Below are 8052 nucleotides of genomic sequence, written 5' to 3'. Positions count from 1 at the left end.
TCAAATGACATTCCAAAGATCTTTAATAGCCTCAAGATAGATAAACAGGCAATTTCTAAAAGTACTTAGAAGCAAGATTAGCAAATGAACTGTCCTTTAAAAGATTCTGCTATGATTGTGAGCTTAATTATTGATCCCTATGCCTCCCAGCACTCAGATCTGTGGGGGATCACTGCCTTGTAGTGTCCTTGTGAAGAGCACCTGTCCTGGGTGATCTCTCATCCTCTCCTTGTCCAGAGAGGTCCCACTGGTTCTTCAGTGTTTCCCATAGTTATTATTTCCCCTCTCCATGGAGACCTGTTTAGTTTTCCATGTCTCCACTGGAAATCGTTTCCTTCTTCCTGTTTCTAAATTCAAAACAGTTGTTTAATATAAATCTGTATTGCGAATGATTGGATGGATAGTTGATTGGGTACACAATAATAGTTAAAAAATCAACTAGTTCATTACTGTTGTGGTTAGCTCTGGCCCAGCTCCTGCCCCAAGGACTGTGAATGTGGGGGAGACATCCACATGCTGCAGGCCTGTTTTGCCCCCGGTGGAATCTGATGATGAAAGCTCCTCTGACCAAGAAGACATGAGTGACAGAGAGGAGGAGAGTGTGGCAGAAGAGCTCAGAAGGAGATCAATTATCTAGCTCCTCCTTGGATTCAGAACAAGAGTTAATGATACAGCCACGCATGCGGAGAGCAATGCATAGGCGGCAGCAACTGAGAGATTATTATCAAAGAAAATGAGGCCACCTGTGGTTGGGTGGGGCTGTGGTAATTAGTGAGGCTGCTATAAAGAGCAGCCTGTGGGTTTGGCCATTGTGGAGGATTAGCTGATCCTTGTGTTTCATGACTGCTTTACTGACTTTGACTTTTTTTGTGCTGATTTTTCCCTGCTTTGAAACTAAACCAGAGCAAAGTGTGTTTCACTTTGTGAAAGAAGGACTTTGAATTGCCTCACAGCTTCAAGCTAAGTATCACAGGACTGATAAGGGACTTGTATAAATTACCAGTTTGTTTGGAGACCAGTGCTCTTTGCTATAGCAAAAGAGGGCTTAGTTTAAGTGAATTTTCATTATAAAGAACATTGTTTTGAATTTTCAAACGTGTGTGTGTGTCTGAAATTTGTACCTGTGAATTTTTGGGAGGATTCTACCAGAGAGCCCGACAGAACAGATGGCAAGGTAAAACACCAAACTATCACTTACATTCTGGTTGCTTTATGATTCCTGCTAAAAAATCATAAATAGTGTGTGTGTGTGTGTGTGTGTGTGTGTGTGTATGTCAGGGCAAAACACTGATGGAGCACCGATGTTAAGTTCATATGATCTTCTAGTAAGAAGGTGATAAGTAGGAGCCATATATAAATAAATCCAGAATTGTCAAAAAGTTCTGGCGAAATACATTTTTTTAATTGTTTGTAAAAATGAGACTGATTTAATTGAAGCATGGGAAAAGCTGCTTTCCACCCACAAGTCATTAATAATAATGTTAATCTGCTGTTTCATAATGTTCAAGGTCTTTATTATGCAAATACAAAATTCACAATAATGTGCTGAACTCTAATCTATCCTGAATCAATATAACCATCATCAACATGATATGATTATAAGCTGAAGGTATCTTAAAATTTAAAAATCTGAATGGTCAAATAAGGATCTATTAAAATTTCAGTTAGGACTACTATAACTAAAACATGATTGATTTGTTTATGGTTACTGTAATTTCCTGTCAGAAACTATGCCATTTAATCACCAGATTATAGGTAAATAATCCATAGCTCAGCTCTGCATAAGGTATCTACCTACCACCACCACCCCCAAAAAATGGTGGATTCCCCCATTTGTGAGATTACACAATCCAGATTTTTATTTACACAATCTGAATTTTTAAAACGAAGTACAGAATAATGTTGGCTCTCAGGAAAGATGGAAAGTTATTATCATTCAGGAAAAAGAAATAGTTTAGGCTGTTGGAACTCTCATGGAAAATATCAGGGCTTGTATTAGCAAATACTATAATCTGTACATGAAATGGGTGTATAAACAAAGTGGTGCAATATACACAGATACTTGAGGGATGTGCAAACACCTAGCCAGATGCACAGCAGGAAAAACGAGTAACAGGAAGGTGCATAACATCATTACTTCATCTCTGTCTCTTGCAGCAACACTCCTTTCTTTCTTTTCTGTCAATATTTTTGCCTGAGGTATCAATAAACAAACATGAACATCAGAGGCTGAGGAAAAAAACATTCTTTCAAGCACTATTTTTTCTGTAATGGTGCTCCAAATTCAATTCATCGCTGTGCTTGAACATTTCCAATAGGCAAGAATCATGATGTACCGCCATTTCTAGAAGATAAAGCCAAAACTAACTTGTGGTATCCTAAGATCCACCAGTGAACTGTAAAACGTGCTCAAGCAATTCATAATTGAATTCACCACATGGATGCCAGTAGGACTCATTTATGAGTAAGCATGCTTGGGATTGTAACTTCTGTCACATGACTTCCTTGAATATTTCTTAGAATGAAAGAAGACACTCCCCCTTTCTTATGCTCTTGCCACAGCCAATTCAAGACTTGTCCTAAGTATCTCTGAAAGGGCAGTTCTTCACACTTGTCAGACTAGCATGAAATGTAAGTATATTACTGTGCTTTTTTTTTCACATGCTACTATACTAGATTTATACTTAATTTGGATTTCTTTCAAGCTCAGAAAGCAAAAGCACACACCAAAGAAATATAGTAACTTTTTCTTTCTTTTCTTTTGTGAGAGATCTTAAAATTACTTTTCACTGATAATAAATGAAGATGTCCAAATGTTGTATTTATATGGAAAACAATCAAATATTCTTTATTTTTGCAAACATAGAATTGAATTTTCAGCGACCTTTTTAAAGACAGTTGTTGTTTAGTCATTCAATCATGTCTATTTTTTTAATGACAAAAGGGTACATTTCAGCAGGATAGTCTTTTAATGTTGAACCACTTTGTCTTCCGAGATCTCCTTTTCAATTGCCTTCAGCTTTACTATCATTAGCATATTTTCCAATGGCTGTTGTGTCTTTATTTCATGTCTCCCAAAGACTTTTGCTTCTTTATTAATGTTTCCATGGTAGATTTTAGCTTCACTCTATCTTTTTCTTAAATAATTTGTTTTTATAGCTCAAGGTACTGTATTCTTAAAATTGTCTCCAGTTTTACAATTCCAAAGCATCATTTTTTCCCTTCATTCTGCCTTTCCCATCATTCAGCTTTCACAGTGATAGGTTACAATTGGGAAAAAACAATCATAACAATATGTAGTTTTGTAATCAAAATGATATCCCTACAACCAATCAATCCATTTTTGTCTATGCCTTCAGCAAAGAAACAGACATCTATTTATTCCATGGATATAGTCACCATCCCTGTAAAAGTTTGAGTCCAAGAAGATAAATCTGTTATTTCAACTCCTTCTCTGATTCTTTGTATGGAGTTGGCATCGCCTACCTACACACACACACACACACACACACACACGGGGGGGGGGGAGAGAGAGAGAGAGAGAGTAACAGGCTGTTCTCCCCTGCACTGCTCGGAGAGTCCAATGTGGGTTGTTCTTCAGCCTCATTGGCAGGGACTGAGTTAAAAATTAACATAATTATCATGTCCCGCCCACCTCTACCTCCCTAGGTTCAGTCTAAAAAACTCAGTCATAGTGTAGGGACTATGAGTTTCTTCTCCTCTCGTAAGAGGGGATTTTTTCTTTATTGTTTACTAATGCCTTTTTCCCCCTTTCTCTATAGGGGGGACACTTCACAAGAGACCCACTGCCCTCCGGGGTATGGCTCTCCAACTCTTCAATCCCTGAGAGGCCACTGCTCTCCGGAGCATTGCCTTGAGGACAGGGATCGCTGGATTGGGGTCCCTGATGTCCGCGATCAGACCCCCCCCGCCGCTCTCAAAGCATTATCCAGCGCAACGATACCCCCCCAGTATCGGCACTTACCGACCAGAGGGGATGACAGCTGCAGGCATTTTTCCCAAACGGAGGGAAATCATCTGTTTGGCGGTCTTGTTGCCTCGGCGGAGGAAGCGGCCGCTCGGATCGGCAGTTCCATGCCGAGGGCATCAGCTGTTCGGCGGCCTCGTCAAAAGCGGCCAGCAACTTGCTGGGGAGACCGAAAAGGAGAGGAACAGCACCCTAAGGGGGGGGTGTCAAAAAAGGGAGATCGCCGCCCGCCCGATGTTGCGCCCGCCATTTTGGGGGCCAGGGCCATGGCCTCCAGGCTTCTCCGGGCCGTTTGCAAATGGGGGAAAATTTCCCGCCTGACGTCACGGCCGCCATGTTGGGGGATAGGGGGGCAGAGTGAGTAAGCTAAAACTCACCTCTCCCCACGGCCGCCATTTTGAAAGGGGGCGTCACCATGGCAACCAAGGCCTGATTGGCTCTCTGCCTAACACCCGGCCATTCACAGACCAGGAGGTTGAGGACGTCATATTATGGGGACCTGAGATCCCCATTCCTCCATTTTGCATTGCATTGAGCAACAACCTTTTTCTCCTGCGTTTATACTGTGAGTGTGATCTGCAATTATGTCTCAACCACCTCAGATCAGCCCCAGCACCCCTGCGGTTTCTTCAAAAAATAAAAGTAAGGACAAGGGGCCCAGCACAAAATCTAAGGGGAAGAGTTCTCAGTCCTCCAATGCCCTAAAGGAGGCTGAGAAGAAAATAAAGGCCCTCGAGGCCCAGCTGGAAAGCACTAAGCCAAGACAGGGGCCTAGCCCCTCAGCCATGGTTATGCCACCCATTCATCAAAGCCCACTGGGTCCTCCTCCCTTGACAACAGCCACCTTTGAGGGGCCTACCTTCCAGGGAGTTGGGGGTCTATCACCAGATCGCCCATTAAGTGCCCCCCCCTCCATCCGAGGGTTTCCAGAGACCAGACTGGGGCAGGCCTGCTTCACAGCCTCCAGTAGCTGCAGCTACCTTCACGCCCACAGCAGCAGGACTTCGGGGGCCCACAGATAACTGGAAAGCCATGTCTCCCTCAGTACAAGACATGATAGCTTCAGCTTATGCACAGGGCATAGCAATTGGTGCCCAGCAACACCAATCCCCACTACCGCCTCGCCCCAGCAGGCAGGACATTTGGTCAGCCCCGGCACCGGCCCCCTCCTTGCATGACTCCCTTCAGGATGAGCAGGAGTTCAGAGAGGCCTTTTCAGATCCAGAGAATGAGCTGTCAGAGGATGAAGCCACATTACCAGAACAGCCCGTACTAACAGGCTTATTCAAGGCATCCCTTTACAGGATTCTCCTGAACAAGGCCAGGACCACACTGACTTTGACCAGTGCTCAAAAGACAGCGGGCCAGGATGTGGGGATGTTACCTGCTGCTAGACTCATTAATGAGCCTCAAAGGGACTCAGAAAATATCCCTGCAGTGCCCATATTTGCAGAAAACATAAAGAGGCCCTGGCAGCAACCAGCAGCAGCTCTGGGTCCATCTGCCTTGGATAAGAAGTTTTATTCCTTCGATCCAGAGATAGAGGACCTTCTCCAATATCCGGCGGTGGATACCCCAGTTACCTCACTCATTTCCAATGCCCTGGTTCCATCGGAAATGGCGGATGGCTTGCGGCCCGACGATAGGAAGGCCGAAAACCTGATACGGAAAATGCACCAGCTCTGCGCCTGGTCCTTGAGAGCAGCGATGGCAGCATCCTTCTTCAACTGGGCCTCAATCCTTTGGCTTCGGGACATCCTCCCCAGGCTTGGCCCACAGGACGCTCGCCTTCGTCAAGACATTAATAAGTTGATCGCCTCCACAGAGTTCTCTGCCGACGCCACCTTGGCTGCTTCAAGGTTTTCATCCCGAGCGATGGCTACCAACCTGTCCACGCGACGCCTAATATGGCTCCGCTCCTGGCAAGCGGACGCCAAATCGAAATGGCGCCTAGCCACCGCCCCCTACCAAGGGTCCAAGCTCTTTGGAGACTCATTGGACCCAGTCCTAGTAGAGGACAAGGATAAGAAAAAGGTACTACCAAGGTCAGCAAGGAGGCAAGACAGGCGGGCGGCCCCATATTACCGAAGGCAGCCCTTTCGGTCGGACATAGCCGCGCCCGCGGCCTCAAACACCAGGACCTATGGACAGAGCTCCTACATGCAGCCATCCTTCAGGTCAGACAGAACAGGTTACGGAGACAGAAACCGTCAGTTCACGCAGTCCCGCAGACCCTTTCGGGGCGGGAACAGAGGAGGGTACCGAAAGCAGAAATGACTCACCTGTCGAGGTACCCATAGGTGGACGTCTGCAGTCGTTCTCGGGCTCCTGGACGGCTATTTCCACCAACACTTGGGCACTCGATACCGTGACAAACGGCCTGCGCATTAATTTCCTACAGACCCCTCCAGACAGATTTCTGCAATGCCCAACGCTATCCCAACCAAAAAGACGTTCCCTGATTGCCAGGGAGGTACAGCACCTGTTGGACATTGGGGCGATAGAACCGGTGCCAGTACATCAAAGGGGTCACGGGTTCTATTCTATCGTGTTCGTGGTCCCCAAGGCGTCCGGCGGCTGCCGCTTGATTCTAAATCTCAAGCAGCTGAACATCTACGTTCGCTACCAACGTTTCAAGATGCACTCCTTGCAGTCAATCCTGGCATCCATCCGGCGCCACGACTGGATGACTTCCATCGACCTCAAGGAGGCGTACCTGCACGTACCAGTCCATCCGCATCATCGACGTTTTCTCCGCTTTTGTATACAGGACCAGCATTTCCAGTACAGGGCAATGCCCTTTGGACTTTCGTCGGCCCCCAGAGCTTTCACCAAGCTCCTGGATGTGTTGACAGCCAACCTGCGAACCAAGTCCATTCGTCTCATGGCCTACCTGGACGACGTAATCATCTTGTCCAGCAGTCCTCAACAGGCCAGGCTAGATCTACAACGGACAATACAATCTCTAGAGACCTGTGGCTTCACGATCAACTATGTGAAAAGCCACCTGGATCCAACCAGACAGCTTTTACATCTGGGAACCCTGATAGACTCTGCAGCCGGAATCGTTTACCTGTCATCAGAGAGGCAGCAGAGGGTGAGGACACTGATAGCTTCCATTCAGCACCGTACCAGGGTCCCCTTGGCCCTCCTATCCCAGCTGCTGGGAATTTTCATTTCCTGCATCAGCATCGTTCCAAGGGCGCGGCTGCACGCACGCCCACTTCAATGGCTCCTCCTCCCCTTCCAAAGAGCACGCATGAGCAACTCCAAGCACCTGGTACGGCTCACGTTACCAGTCCGTCACTCTCTGCCCTGGTGGACATCTCCAGCGCTGACCAGAGGCTCTCCCTTCCTACACCATCGGGAGGTGACGATTACTACAGATGTGAGTCTCTCCGGCTGGGGAGCACATTGCGGTTCCAGAGAGGCCCAGGGTCTCTGGACAGCAGACGACCTGAGGGACCCCAATATCAACCTGCTGGAACTGAGAGCAGTCTTCAAGGCATTCCACTCCTTTGCAGACTGGATAGAGGGACAGCACGTCCTCGTTATGACAGACAATGTAGCAACAAGGGCCCATATAAATCATCAGGGAGGTACGAGGTTGGGCCGGTTGATGGAGGAAGCTCATTCCCTGATGTCTTGGGCGGAAACACACCTAGTCTCGATCCAAGCGGAACACATCTCAGGATCAGACAACACCCAGGCGGATTGGTTGAGCCGCACAACAATCGACCCGGGGGAATGGTCATTGAACCCGGAGGTTTTTCAGGACATTATACACCGTTACGGGGAACCGGTAGCGGACTTGTTCACTACCCACCTCAACAACCAAGTGGCCCGATTCTATTCCCGGTTCCCATGCCCGGGAGCCGACCGAATCAATGCGCTCCTTTCCCCATGGCCAAGGGGTCTACTCTACGCCTTCCCTCCGACTTGCCTTCTACCCAGAGTAGTCTCCAAGATACTCTCCGAACGGGCGGAGGTAATCCTGGTCGCTCCATTTTGGCCCAGGCGACCATGGTTCGCGGACTTGATGGACCTCTCAACCTCCCCGCCAT

General features: G+C 47.2%; 1 protein-coding gene across 1 annotated transcript in view; it reads right to left on the bottom strand.

The window, feature by feature from the left end:
• Positions 1–1566: 1566 nt before the first annotated feature.
• The window catches only part of SMIM11 (small integral membrane protein 11), a 49954-nt gene continuing 43468 nt past the window's right edge, over positions 1567–8052 (bottom strand). Inside the window, exon 5 of the transcript XR_011558991.1 lies at positions 1567–2194. The gene's annotated coding sequence lies outside the window, so the exon portion shown is untranslated. The remainder of the gene's footprint in view (positions 2195–8052) is intronic.

Source organism: Erythrolamprus reginae, chromosome 4 (assembly GCF_031021105.1).
Source record: "Erythrolamprus reginae isolate rEryReg1 chromosome 4, rEryReg1.hap1, whole genome shotgun sequence".
In the NCBI taxonomy this organism is placed as follows: Eukaryota; Metazoa; Chordata; class Lepidosauria; order Squamata; family Dipsadidae; genus Erythrolamprus; species Erythrolamprus reginae.
The sequence above is the reverse complement of the archived record's forward strand: the minus strand, read 5'-3'. Positions and strand labels throughout refer to the sequence as shown.